This window comes from Pseudonaja textilis, chromosome 4 (assembly GCF_049901715.1).
Source record: "Pseudonaja textilis isolate UNSWEBS1 chromosome 4, rPseTex1.2, whole genome shotgun sequence".
NCBI lineage: Eukaryota > Metazoa > Chordata > Lepidosauria > Squamata > Elapidae > Pseudonaja > Pseudonaja textilis.
In genome coordinates, this window is record NC_141993.1 from 74662318 (window position 1) to 74676911 (window position 14594).

General features: G+C 38.4%; 1 long non-coding RNA gene across 1 annotated transcript in view; it reads right to left on the reverse strand.

Annotated features, from left to right (window-relative positions):
• Nucleotides 1-14594, reverse strand: part of LOC148125891 (uncharacterized) — a 78803-nt gene that overhangs the window by 38653 nt on the left and 25556 nt on the right. The window contains exon 2 of the long non-coding RNA XR_015743618.1: nucleotides 12641-12746. This is a non-coding gene — a long non-coding RNA (uncharacterized LOC148125891). The remainder of the gene's footprint in view (nucleotides 1-12640; nucleotides 12747-14594) is intronic.

Consider the following 14594-nt stretch of genomic DNA (forward strand, 5'->3'; position numbering starts at 1 on the left):
TCCAATTAGATGTGTTACTGAATTATCCATTTTCCCACGCACTAAATTGTTAATTCTTGAAATTTCTCTCTTCACAAAGCATAGGCATTGACTTGTAACACTGACCGATTCTAAATGTCATACCAAAATACCAAGTTAGATAGGAATGAAATACAGACCATGAGTGCCTGTACAAGAACTTGCATTGATTTTGTAAATCTTTATTTCATTCTTCATAATAAATGTATAATGAACTTTTTTCAGTTCCTATAGATTTGCAACAGTTCTAATGGAACTGGGTTAGATTCATTTTTCTTGTTTAAAACAAGAAAAAGGACAACTCTTATTAGAAATAGAATATATATGCATTCAATAATTTACACTATAACAAATATGTCTTTGTGTTAAAAAGAGAGAATGAGTTAATCTTTCCATGATAAAATATAAGCTCTGAGTGTCTAAATTGTGGCCTTTCCAGCTTACTGACCAGATAGCAGAAGGAGATAGGAACAGGTGGATTGACAAAATCAGATGCAAAATTTGAGACTTTAAGTCTGTATCTGTCCCATACTGTTTGTAAGTACAGTTCTTATAGATCTGCAAAATATATTACTGAATTGTAAATTTTAAGAATATCAAAAAGAGAAAAAATAGCAAAATAAAATAAAATCCAATTTATTTACAGTAATCTTACATACAAATTAAACCTAATTCAGCGGTGGTATTCTACCGGTTCGGCCTGGTTTGGCTGAACTAGTAGTTCTGAAGATCATCTGGGAGTGAATTGATTCACTCTGATGATCAACTGCTGCGCCTGCCCGCCCACCTGCCCCATATTGACCTTTATTTTCTGCTTTTGAAGCTCAGCTACATTGCATGGCACAGTGGATTGCCACGCATCAGCTGTTGAAGACACAGGGAGAGTTCAAGAGTATAGGAGAAGGTCAGTAGGAAAGCCTCTGCATGCATGCAAAGCATGCATTTGCCATGTGCATGTGCAAAACATGTGTGTTCGTTCAAAGCATGCCCACCAAGCCATGCCCACCAAACTGGTGATAAAACAATTTGAGTCCCACTACTGGGTAATTCCTCTACTTTTTCTTATGGGGTATAGTCCCAGCATATAATGGGATTGCATAGGTCCAGGAAAAAAATGTTCACCCTTTTACTAGAGGTTCAAATAATCCAGCCCAACAAAAGGAAGCATCATATATCTAAAATGATTGTATTGATAATTTATTTCAATTACACTTGGAATACAAAATTAATATTATGTGTATATCCAAATTTATGTACACATATTTTATCCAAAAATATTTAATTCCAAAACTGTAGATATTAGTAATCTTGAAAATCCATCCAGAAAGAATGGTCTACACATTTCTAGGTATGAAATCTACATTCACCCTATAAGCATGGATCTTGCTAATCATCTAATATTATTTCAGTTTGAGTTTTATTTCCCTTGTGCAGATTAACAACTGATCCAGCAGTAAAGGCTGGAATGAAGATTAATGCAGTAATTTATCAGTACCATAATTTGTTTTCCATATAGAAAACTCTGGTCAACTTGAGAAGTATAAGTATTTATCCAAAGTTAGGCTTTTCCACCAATGTGGTAATGTATGTTGCATTTGTGCTTACATAGCAGGAGTGCTTGGCTTGCTACACTAAAAGGAAAGGAAGCCATGTATTATTCATGAAATAATTTGCAGAACATGTTTGAGATGGCAGATAATAATATACAAAGCTTCCCCCTTGCAGAGATGAAGAGCTGGTGAACTAATGGTGGGCATCCGAGTTTCTCTATCTGTGTTTCTTGCAAGTTTGAAGAAGAAAAGAAATATTTTAGTACTTGTTTTAAAATATAGTCCCTCTGAAGTGTAGCTCCTTTCTTTCTGGATTAAACTTCAGAGTATTTGGTATTCATACATTTTATACCAGCCATTATTGCAATGTCAAATATTTCCATTGAAAGCCAAATTCATTGAGAAGGTTTGCATGGCAGCCAGAAATACCAATCCCCTACAAGACAATTTGAACTCGACGGATCAATGGATTTTTCATAGAAGACTCCTTAGAAACAAATGATTTTCTGACCTTTCTAGATTGTAGCAAAAATAGTATAGCCTGAATTCAAACTGTTTGAAATTTACAGCATACTTGGAACAAGTCTCTCATCTACCTATCTGTAATCCAAGTGGAAGCAAAGCTGATATAGTTTGAATCCAAATACTTTGCAGTTCACATCCTATTAGAGATTGAAACATGTCTCTCACCAACCTATCAGGCAACTAGATGGAACACCAGCCTAAAAATTCCTAGTGGGGGCTGAAAGGGGTTCTTTTAAAAAAGGAAAAAAAGAAAGAAATACAGTGGCCAAAAAGCTTTCTTTCCAACTTTCTTTTAATATTAAAAAGGCAAAGGATCTATGTCAGCTCCTTCAAATAAGCCTTCTCTCTCATATGACTTCATTTTTACACTGTGAATTTGCTTTCATTATGAAGTATTACATTTGCTTTGCTACCTCATTCTCAGAATTATTTCTGAGTCTACAGTTTCTGTAGAGACAAAATAGCAATTATTTTGTCAGGGTTCCAAGTGATAAATCCATTACAAGCAAGAACTCCAAGGCTGGTGAATTCCTTGAAGAATAGCTTTATTGGAACTATCATATTGTCACATATCTGATAAAAACCAACTCTGAGGAGCCCCTTGGTTTTTACCTAATTAAAAGTAAAAGTTTTTTCCCTCAATCCCAAAGAATCAGACACATAGCCCAATCACTGCAGCATCTGCTGGTCTGCTGACATCACTCTTCCTTCCTTCAGCCAGGTGTGAGCAAGTCCTTCATTCCCAGGAGAAAGTATTTTATTTTGACTACACAAACCCAGCTATATCTAATACCCTCTCCCTATCCCTTGCTACACTGAAGCTCTAAAATGGCTGTGTCCAGGTCAGGTTCAGGGTTGACACCTTTCATATGACACACGAAAGCACTAGATTTGACAAGGAGTAAGAAGCTTAGTTGTGCGAACATAGTTTATAGCTGTATCAATAAATGAAAGTTAATGAGAGTTGACTAGCCAATATTAGTCACTTTAGGTGGGTTTTGGTAATTTACTGTAGGCAGCCTAAAGAACTTTGGTAAGTTTCAGTTAATTAAAAAAGTGTCATTAACATTATTTAATATATATATACATATCGGTGCATATATATATATATATATATATATATATATATATATATATATATATATATATATATATATATATATATATATTTTCTGAGGTTCTCATGGTATTTGTATGTGGATCTTTGGTTGTTCGGGTTTTCTCCCGCGTAAGATTCAAGTATCTAGGCAACATTTCGATGAAGTCTCATTCATCATCTTCAGGCTTCTGTCTCCGGCTCTGTGCTTCTCAGAGTAATGTGAGATTGCAGCTGCTTCCTCCTTTTAACTGCCAGTGGGGTGGGACTTGATTGGGTGGGGGCTTGGCTGTGTTCTGATTGGGTGGGGGTGTGTTCTCATTGGTAGGGGGTTTGGCTGTGTTCTGATTGGTTGGGGGTTAGCTGTGTTCTGATTGGTTGGAGGCGTGTTCTGTTGAGGTGGGGGCTTGGTTGTGCTCAGGTTAGTCTTAGTTGCTGGGGATTTGAGCTGGTGAGTTGTGATCTTGCTGTTTGGCTTCGAGTTCGTGGTCCTTCTGCATCTTCATAGTGGGTGTCGGTTTGCTTCATGTATGGCTCGGAGGGGTTTGAAGTGGGTAGTGATGCAGCTGCCGTGCAGCTTCTGGTCCATGGTCGTGTCTCATCTTCTGAGTGGGTGGGAGTCTGTTTTCTACATGGAAGTGTGGTGGTGGCATCTTGTGTGGCTCTCATGGGTGTGGGTCTGGTGTCCTTCTTCATGTTAGGTACTGCCTGTTCATGAGGCGGGTTTCCAAATGGCTGGAAGGCGGGAGGTGTCATCTCGTTTGTTCATGCTGTGTGGGCGTTTTTCTATCTCTATGGCTTCTCTGATTATTCTGCTGTTGAAGTGTTCGGTTTTGGCGATAGTTCTGGTATTTTTAAAATCAATTTCATGTCCTGTGGCTTTGAGGTGTTGGACCAGGGAAGAGGTCGTTTCTTCTTTTTTGATTGAGTTCTTATGTTCTTCAATGCGTGCACTTATTCTTCTGTTAGTTTGTCCAATGTATGTGGTAGGGCAGGCAGTGCAGGGATTTCATATACTCCTTGGTTTTCTAATTGATTTTGTCTTTGGGGTTTCTTAGGATGGTGGATATTTTTCTGTTTGTGCAGAATGCTGTTTTGATGTTGTGTTTTTGGAGGATCTTGCTAATTTTGTCTGTAGTGCCTTTTATATATGGGAGGAGGGCTTTGCCGTTTTCTTGTTCTCTGTCTTGGATTTTGGTTGGGGTTTCTTTTTGGATTAGGTGGGTAATCTTCTTTCTTTGGAATCCATTGGCTGCAAGTACGTTGGTGAGAGTGTGTAGTTCGGTTTTTGGTATTGTTCATCGGCTAAGCATTTTGTTCTGGAGATGAGTGTCTTGGCTACGGAATTGATCTGTGCTGGGTGGTGGTGTGAGAGTGCATGTAGATAGCGGTTAGTATGTGTTTTCTTCTGGTAGATGGTGTGTCCTAGGGAGCCATTGGATCTTTTGTATACCAAGACATCTAGGAAGGAAGTTGGTTGTTGGCTTCTGTTTCATGGTGAATTGTATTTTGGGGTGTAGGCTGTTGAGGTGTGTGAGGAAGTTGTTCAGTTTTTCTTTCCCATGTGGCCAGATTATGAAGGTGTCATCTACGTATCTGAGCCAGAGTTTGGGTTTGTGGTCGTATTTTTCTAGAGCTTGTGTTTCAAAGTGTTCCATGTAGAGGTTTGTGATGACAGGTGAGAGGGTGATCCCATGGGTGCTCCTTCTATTTGTTTGTATTTTTGTCCATTGTAGGTGAAGTATGTATTGGATAGGCAGTGGTTGGTTAGATCTAGGATGTGCTTGGGGGTTGTATTTTTTTGGATGGCTGTCAAGGCTTCTTTTATTGGCACTTGGGTGAAGAGGGATATGACATCGAAGCTTACTAGTAGGTCACTAGGTTGTAAGTTTTGTTTCTTTTTATGATCTCGATGAATTGGAATGAGTTTCTTACGTGTGAGTTGATCGATTCTGCATAAGGTTGTAGTTGTTTGGCGAGAAATTTGGCTAGGTTTTGTAGAGGTGAGCCTATGGAGCTGACTATTGGTCTGAGTGGGGTTCCTTCTTTGTGTATTTTGGGGAGACCATAAAGCTTGGGGCATCTGGATGATTTTTCTCTGGGTATGATTTGTTGCTGGATTTCTTCACTGATGGGGGAGGCTTTTATTTTGGATTTGGTAGTTTTTTCTAGGTAGGTGGTGGGGTCTGTCTTTAGGGGTTTGTATGTGGGGTCTTGGAGTAGGTTGGTTAACTTGGTTTGGTAGTCAGATGTGTTCATAACCACTGTCGCATTGCCCTTGTCTGCTGGTAGAATTATTATGCTGGTGTCTTCTTTCAGGTTAAGTAGTGCAGTTCGTTCTTCTTTTGGTTAAGTTGCTTTTGGGTGGTTTGCTAGTGCAGAGGATGTTGGTGATTTCAAGTCTGATTTTGTTAGCATCATCAGGGTTGGTTTTGGTCAGGCTGGTTTCAACTCCGCATATGATGGTTTCTGTGGGGATGTGTTTGGGAGCGACAGCAAAGTTGAATCCTTTTGAAAGGACCTTGGTTTCAGCTTCAGTGAGGATCTTGTCTGAGATGTTGTGCACTGTTTGTTTCATGTGTGGCTGTGGGGGGAGGAGTTGGTTTCTGGCGTTGTTGTAGTTTCCTGAGTTTGTTGGTGTGTGTGTGTCTGTCTTGAGGGTGGTCTGTGTTTCGGCTCTCCAGACAGCGAGTTGTTTGGATTTGTCCCAAAGTAGAGGGTGAATCTTGTTGCTGGGTCTGAGGTGGAGTGTGAGGAGATCTTTGTTGATTTGGTCTAGGAGAAACCTTTTTGTGTGAAGTTCATTTCTAATTAGGGCCAGTTCTGTTCTTTTTAGGATGCGTTTGGTGGCTGCTGTGTTGGTGTGGAATTTCAATTGGAAGCTTGTGGGAATTAAATTTTGATCTCGGCAGTTGCATAAGAATGCAAGGTCACATAAAATGGAGGCTCTTTGGACTTTGGAGAAAGAAGATTACCCACCTAATCCAAAAAGAAACCCCAACCAAAATCCAAGACAGAGAACAAGAAAACGGCAAAGCCCTCCTCCCATATATAAAAGGCACTACAGACAAAATTAGCAAGATCCTCCAAAAACACAACATCAAAACAGCATTCTGCACAAACAGAAAAATATCCACCATCCTAAGAAACCCCAAAGACAAAATCGAATTAGAAAACCAAGGAGTATATGAAATCCCCTGCACTGCCTGCCCTACCACATACATTGGACAAACTAACAGAAGAATAAGTGCACGCATTGAAGAACATAAGAACTCAATCAAAAAGAAGAAACGACCTCTTCCCTGGTCCAACACCTCAAAGCCACAGGACATGAAATTGATTTTAAAAATACCAGAACTATCGCCAAAACCGAACACTTCAACAGCAGAATAATCAGAGAAGCCATAGAGATAGAAAACGCCCACACAGCATGAACAAACGAGATGACACCTCCCGCCTTCCAGCCATTTGGAAACCCGCCCTCATGAACAGACGAGTACCTAACATGAAGAAGGACACCAGACCCACACCCATGAGAGCCACACAAGATGCCACCACCACACTTCCATGTAGAAAACAGACTCCCACCCACTCAGAAGATGAGACACGACCATGGACCAGAAGCTGCACGGCAGCTGCATCACTACCCACTTCAAACCCCTCCGAGCCATACATGAAGCAAACCGACACCCACTATGAAGATGCAGAAGGACCACGAACTCGAAGCCAAACAGCAAGATCACAACTCACCAGCTCAAATCCCCCAGCAACTAAGACTAACCTGAGCACAACCAAGCCCCCACCTCAACAGAACACGCTCCAACCAATCAGAACACAGCTAACCCCCAACCAATCAGAACACAGCCAAACCCCTACCAATGAGAACACACCCCCACCCAATCAGAACACAGCCAAGCCCCCACCCAATCAAGTCCCACCCCACTGGCAGTTAAAAGGAGGAAGCAGCTGCAATCTCACATTACTCTGAGAAGCACAGAGCCGGAGACAGAAGCCTGAAGATGATGAATGAGACTTCATCGAAACGTTGCCTAGATACTTACAGGACAATATATATATATATTGTATACATTCAAATTAGACTGTGATGTTTCTCTGTGTCATATATGTGTGTGGGTATATGTATAATGGTAATCTTGCTGAATGCAACCAAATTTCATTTTAATATATACTGATTACTGAACATTTAACGTGACAATAAAGTTCTATTTTACTCTACTCTACTCTACTCTACTCTTTTCCATATTTCATCCATCATCATCTATTATCATCCCTCAATCCCCTTTAAAGGTTAGTCTAATTTCTAGGGAACCTGTTCCATTTAGCAGGTGCTGTTCTTGCACAATAACAGAAGATTTCAGTACCAACCCCAGACCAGGACCAGGCCAAGCTGTTGAGGAAGAATTCTTGTTGGATAGTAGATAGTATACAAATAGAATATCTGGATCATCCCACATTTATTATATATATTTATAAGTTTGGTGTAGAGGTTTAGACACCGAATTAGAAATTAGAAAACTATGGGTTCCAAAACTCTTTAAGAAGTACTAAGCTGGGCCAATCACTGTCTCTCATCCTTAAGAAGGAGACAAGCCAAACTACTTCTTAAAAACTTTTCCAAGAAAACTATAGGCACTTGTTCAGGCAGTCACCAGGGATCAAGTCTGACTTGAAGGAACCAAATATTCCAAATATCTATGCTGTACAGTTCAAGAGTGGAGTCTCTGGTTAAAGGCATAGTGTGTTTGAGGATCCCTCCCTTTCCTGACATTGAGGCTTTTTAAGGAGCTAAATACTAGAAAGCTTTATGGAACTGAATAAAATGTAAATTCAATTTATATTTAAATGTAAATTTAAATTTTAAAGTAGGTGCTTTCTTGGCAAAGTCATTCACAATTATTTTAAAGTTATATTTAAGTTTAAAACAAATTGCCATATTCCAGAAAAAGTTCCCTGTTGAATGCAAATTTATTATACATAAGGATGAGTCAGAAAAAAGAATCAATTCAGCAACATCCATTGTTTTCCAGATTTTTTTTATTCCATTGTAAAGCAAAGATGGAAAAGATATCTTATTTCATTATAAATAAATACCTACAAATACATACTGTGGAAGTCATGAATAAGTAGACTTGGACTTGTATAAACTATGGCAATCTTTATAACTTTGGTAACCTTCAGTGGTGACTTTTTTAATGTTTCCCATCAGGAACTGGATTACATAAATTTGTACCATCCTAAAATAGCCATTTTGTTAGAGGTGCAAAAGAGAAAAACATTTGTTGAGTTTGAACTATAACTTTATATAAAGGGAGCAAGTTTCTATAGAAGAAATCACTGGCAACAGGGTACTTTTTTGGATGAAGAAACAACCAAAGAACTAAAATATAGAAAATATTTATAGTTTACAAGTAGTAGATGTTTCTTTTAAAAAGTAATGTCTATGAGTCACTCAATATCCTTAGAAATGAGGACTTCCAGGATATATGAATCAAGCAAGTTAATAATTCCTTTTGCACAATGTAGTCCTGCAAATATTTTGTAGGAATTATACAGATGAAAATCTTTTTCAAGCAGACTAAAGCAAAAAGCATGAGTATGATATACTCCTGGAGTCAAACAAAAACTTGTGAGACTTATTGATGTGGTATCCTTGGTCTTATGCTGTGATATCCTGGGTCATTTGCTGTGTTGCAACTTCTTGAGTTCTTGTGGTGTAATTTCCTGAGTTTTCTGATGTGATATCCTGAGCGGGTGGCTGTAATGTAGCATTCTGGGTTTTAGTCTGGCTTTGAGTTTGGGGTCTGGGTCTGTGTTCTTGGCATGTATCAGCTTGTTTGGTTTTGGGGTCGGGGGGTAAGACAGCTAGCGAGGCAGCCGTGGTCTGTTTTCTGGATGGTGGTTGTCCTTCGTTTATAGGATGGGCTTGGGCCTGGGTCTGATGAGGGGGATTGGTGGTGGTGTCCTGTGTTGTTTCGGGTCTGGTGTTCATTTTCTTGTCTTTGGGGTTTCTTAGGAAGACAAGATCCAGCTAGAAAACCAAGGAGTTTATGAAATACCATGCAACAATTGCCCAGCCACATACATTGGACAAACCAACAGGAGAATAAATGCATGCCTCGCAGAACACAAAAACCCAGTCAGAAGAGAAGAAAATACTTCCTCCATCTTCCAGCACCTCAAAGCCACAGGACATAAAATTAATTTCGAAGGAACCAAATTAAAATCCAACACTGAACACTCCAGCAAGAGAATAATAAAGGAAACCATCGAGATAGAGAAACACCCCTATAACATGAATAGATGGGACGATACCTCCCACCAACCAGACATCTGGAAGCTAGCCCTCACCAACAAATGACTCCTAGCCACGATGTTACAACTACCATTCCTAGATGTACTAATCTACAAAAAAACAGATGGCACACTAGGACACACCATATACCAGAAGAAAACACACACCAACCGCTATCTCAACACCCAATCCCACCACCACCCAGCACAGATAAACTCCGTGGCCAAAACACTAATTGATAGAACCAAACGCCTGGCAGACAAGACACACATAAAGATTGAACTATGCACCCTGACTAAAGTACTGACAGCCAACAGCTTCCACACCGGCTTGATCCACAAAAACACACTGAGACATAATGGAGACCTAGAAGATGAACAGACTTATGGAACAGCTGTCCTGCCCTACATAAGAGGTACTACAGATAAAATTAGTAAGATACTACACAGACATCACATCAAGACTGCCTTCAAAACAGACAGAAAAATAGCAGCATCCTTAGAAACCCCAAAGATAAAACTGACCTGGAAAACCAAGGCATATAGGAAGTCCCCTGTGCATCATGCCCAGCCACATACATTGGACAGACCAATAGAAGAATAAGTACCCACCTGGATGAACACAAAAATGCAGTAAAAAAGCTGGAACACACTTCCTCACTAGTCCAACACATGAAAGCCACAGGTCATAGCATCAGCTTCAATGGCACCAAAACCCTAGCCACTATAGAAAACCCCAGCCACAGAATTATCAGAGAAGCCATAGAGATTGAAAAAAGACTAGAAAGCATGAATAGATGAGATGATTCCACCAGACTGTCAATTATTTGGAAGCCTGCACTCACAAACAAAAAAATCTCCACACCACTAACCAGGCAAACACCTGGGCACAAACAGATCCCCCCTGATACCTCCAGCTCAAACATACCCCAACCAGGCACCCAGATGAAACCTAGCTTCCTAACAAATGATAGCCATCCATTTACTTGGAGCCAAGCTGCACTAAAAGCGTCCAATACAGGAACACAATGTTGCCAGCCAATCAAGACACAAAAAAAGCCACAAAACAGACAGAAGATATTAGCAACACCAATCAAGCAGAATGCAGCAAACTCCAAGACCAATAAACACAGACCAAGACTCCCAACCACTCAGGATGAAGAAAAAACCATTCTGGCACAGCAGTAGGCTAGCCCCAAATTTAAAACTGAAACAACTGTAAAAGTCCAACTCACAGATGAACACTGTGAAGCCTGATGATGGCAGATGAGATTCTGCCGAAACGTTGCTACAACTTTAAAAGCACAAGATTCTGCCGAAACGTTGCTACAACTTTAAAAGCACAAGATTCTGCTGAAACATTGCTACAACTTTAAAAGTACAACTACAATGACATGGGAAAATACCCGAACAAAGCTGAATGCCATACATGTAAGTACCCACGAAAACTTAAGAATATATATATATATATATTCTTAAGTTTTTTGTATGTGTGTGTATATATATATATATATATATATATATATATATATATATATATACATACATACACACATATACATACGTGTCTGTGTCTGTCTGTCTGTGTCTGTATATGTATATGTATGTATATATATAAAATCTTAATGCTGTCTAAAATATGATATCCAGTCAAAATATGAAGCTAATAAATAAGAATACACAAAAATTGTGGATTGTGTCATATATTAACATTAATATATAAACATTAATATTGGTGAGAATCTTAAGAAAGAATGGAGAAGGTTAGAACTAGGGTGAAGTTGAAGATTAATAATCAGAGCCTTTATCTTCATTGAGAGATAGTGCTTAGTACTTCCTTTGATCAGGAAAAGTAAGTTACTTCCTGAACTTTGTGTAAGGTTGAAAAACAATAAAGTTTAACCTAGACAAGTCCTCTTTCCCTGTGTTGTAGCTTTTCTCCAGGTTCCTAACCTCTTTGACATAGCCACAATCTAAAGCAGAATTATGCAACTTTCATTGGCTGCAGGCTGCACAAGGGTTACATTATAAAAGTGGATGGGGTCATGATCTATTGGAGGAAAGCCTAGGGGATTTTCAGCAGAGGCCTGAAGCATCCATTTTACTCCTTAAATCTCCTTCATGGTTTTTTTAAAAGTTCCTTTCATTTTGGAAACTAAAAAGGGATGCTGGTCACCACAACACTTTTTGCATCCTGATTTAAAGCATCCTGAGTTACAGTAAATGACTAAACATTTTTCATGCATAGTGCTAGCCCCACCATTGCTGGTGTTAGTTAAATGCTTTGCGGTTAGCAGTGACTGTTGTCTCAGACAGAGGGCAATGCTATCTTATCAACATTTGATTTTCCAATTCAGACAAGCTCAATAGATAAGATTGGTGGAAGACACTGCTTTGATTTTTCTTTCAAGAATAAAAATGGCATGCCCCAGTCCTGCTCCACCACTAGCATGTTACCCAGGGGTGAGATTCAAATCTTTTAACAACCAGTTCTCTGGCCATGGCTTAGTTGGTGGACATGGCTTGGTGGTCATGGGACTGGGTGGACATGGCTTGGTGGTCATGTTATTGGCTGGGTGTGGCCAACTCAATATCACTCACATTGAGGCATGCATCTCTTCACTTGGCCTCTCATGACTGTGGGGATGCTGCAACAGTCGTAAGTGTGAAAAATGGTCATAAGTCACTTTTTTCAGTGCCATTGTAACTTTGAATAGTCACTCAACACAAGCAAAGTACCAGCAAAGGAGGGGAAAAAAACTCCAGAGAAGTTCCAGAGACAGGAAGTCTTGTCCTGCCAAGAATGTAATAAGGGTTAATGGAGAAGCTGTTTCTGTAAGCAACTCCAGAATGTTTCCTTCCTGCCTTCCTTACAGGATTAGGCCAGTAATTTCTTCTAACAACTGGTTCTCCGAACTGCTTAGAATGTTAACAACCGGTTCTAGCGAATAGGTGTGAACTGGTAGAATCCCACCCCTGATGTTATCTGCTTTCTTCCTCTTGATTCTTGGTATACCCAACCAGGAAAAAGTGGGAGCATTCAATAACCATTGACAGAATAGCATTGAATTTCTCCATAAGTGTCCTTTTATGAGACAACATATCTAGCAGAATAGGAAATCAAAAACAGCAATCTTACTACTTGTTGATTGCAACCCCAATTTCAGTCCTGAAGCAGCATGCTTCAAAAAAAGGCAGTAATCTTCTCATAGTACAGAGTTTCCCCTCCAAGGTACTTCATTCTCCTAAGAGGGTGAAGCAGCAACAAGGGTAAGTCAGAACATTGATACAATAACACAATAACAGTATCAGATTCCTTTGTAAGCTACAGAGTTTAGAGCATAGTGTGTAGATATTGGAGGACTTCCCAAATGTGTAAATTCAATGCACAGAGAATCTAAAAGTCTGTATTTGCTCATCTTTTTTTCTGAGCATTTTTCAAAGTAGTCAAAAAAAATCAAATGCCTATTTATTTTTTTAATCTAGTTTGCATTGTGGATAATGATGTTTTATTAAAGTAAACATACTCAGGCTGAATCATTTATAGAATGTTAGCACAAATCTTTTAAATCAGTTTCTACTCATCATCAGTAATGAACTAACAACAAAAACCAATGCTTAATTATTTGTCATATGCCTTCTGTTCTATAGAGAAGAGTGTAATATTGTTCCTCATTGCATTTCTTGATGCTAGTAGCAGATGGAAAAGTGTAACACATGTTATTTTTACAAAAATTACAAACACTCTTCAATTATTATTCTCAAGTTTCCATTTTGAGGATAAAAACAATGATCTAAGAGATAGAAGAGAAAAACATTATCTTTTCAGATAATTAACTGAAGTATGTTCAATGTTCTTTGAATCACTTAGATGCCTTTGTTTCATAAGATGATAATTTAATATTAATCCATATGCTGCTTTTCTCCTTCCTAACTTATTGAGATATGTGGACTAGCCAAACAACAAATCCCATGGAAAAAGTGGATCGTGTAGTCTAATGAAGAGAGTGATACTATTGACTATTCAGTGGCATCATTGAACCCAAATGATATTAACAGTAATAATGATAATAGTTCCTAAATTAATATCATAACAATTTTAGCTATGTCAAAGACCACATAGTGAATACCAGTAAAATATAGCAGAATAATTGGAGGGCTTCTAGTCCAACCCTCTGCTCAGGCAGGAAACCTTATAACATTTCAGACAAATGGCTTCCTATCTTGTCTTAAAAATCTCCTTTCTTGGACCACCCACAAATTCGGAAGGCAAGTTATTGGTTAATTGTTCTCACTGTCCGAAAATATATCCTTAGTTCTACGTTGGTTCTCTCCTTGATTGGTTTCCTATTGCTTCTTGTCTTCCCCGCAGGGGCTTTGTAAAATAGGTTGACCTCCCCTCTTCTTTGTGGCACCCCTTAAATTTGAATATCATGCCACCCCAGTCCTTCTTTTAACTAGACTAGAAATACCCAATTCCTGCAACTGTTCTTCATAAGTTTTAACCTCCACCTCTCTAATCATTCTTTTTTTTAAATTTATTTTTAATTTTAATTCTGTAAATATAACACAATACATTCAACTTATCCTTGTTATACATAAACACATTTACTTCATCATTTATAATCTTATTAAAATATTAATTACTAATTAATCTAATCATGACTACTAGTATTTTGACCTTGTCTTCTATTATATAACCATTTATAATATTTATTTCATGTTTTATAAAATTTAGAGTCTCTTTTGTCTTTTATTTCTAAAGTTAATCTATCAGATTCCGCACATACCATAATTTTTCTTATTATTTCTGTTTCTGGAGGTATAATTTTATTTTTTCCAATATTGGGCACATAATATACTAGCCACCGTCAATACATGTACTATTAGATATATTATTTCTGTTTTAATTTTTTCTGATATTATTCCAAGGAGAAAAAATTTCCAGTTAAAATAGGATACATTCTCCCACCATTTGTTTTATTCATGTTTGAATTAGTCTCCAATATTTTTTGCAGCATTGCATGTCCACCACATATGAAGAAATGTGCCAGGTATATCTTTACATTTCCAACAATTTGGAGATATATTTT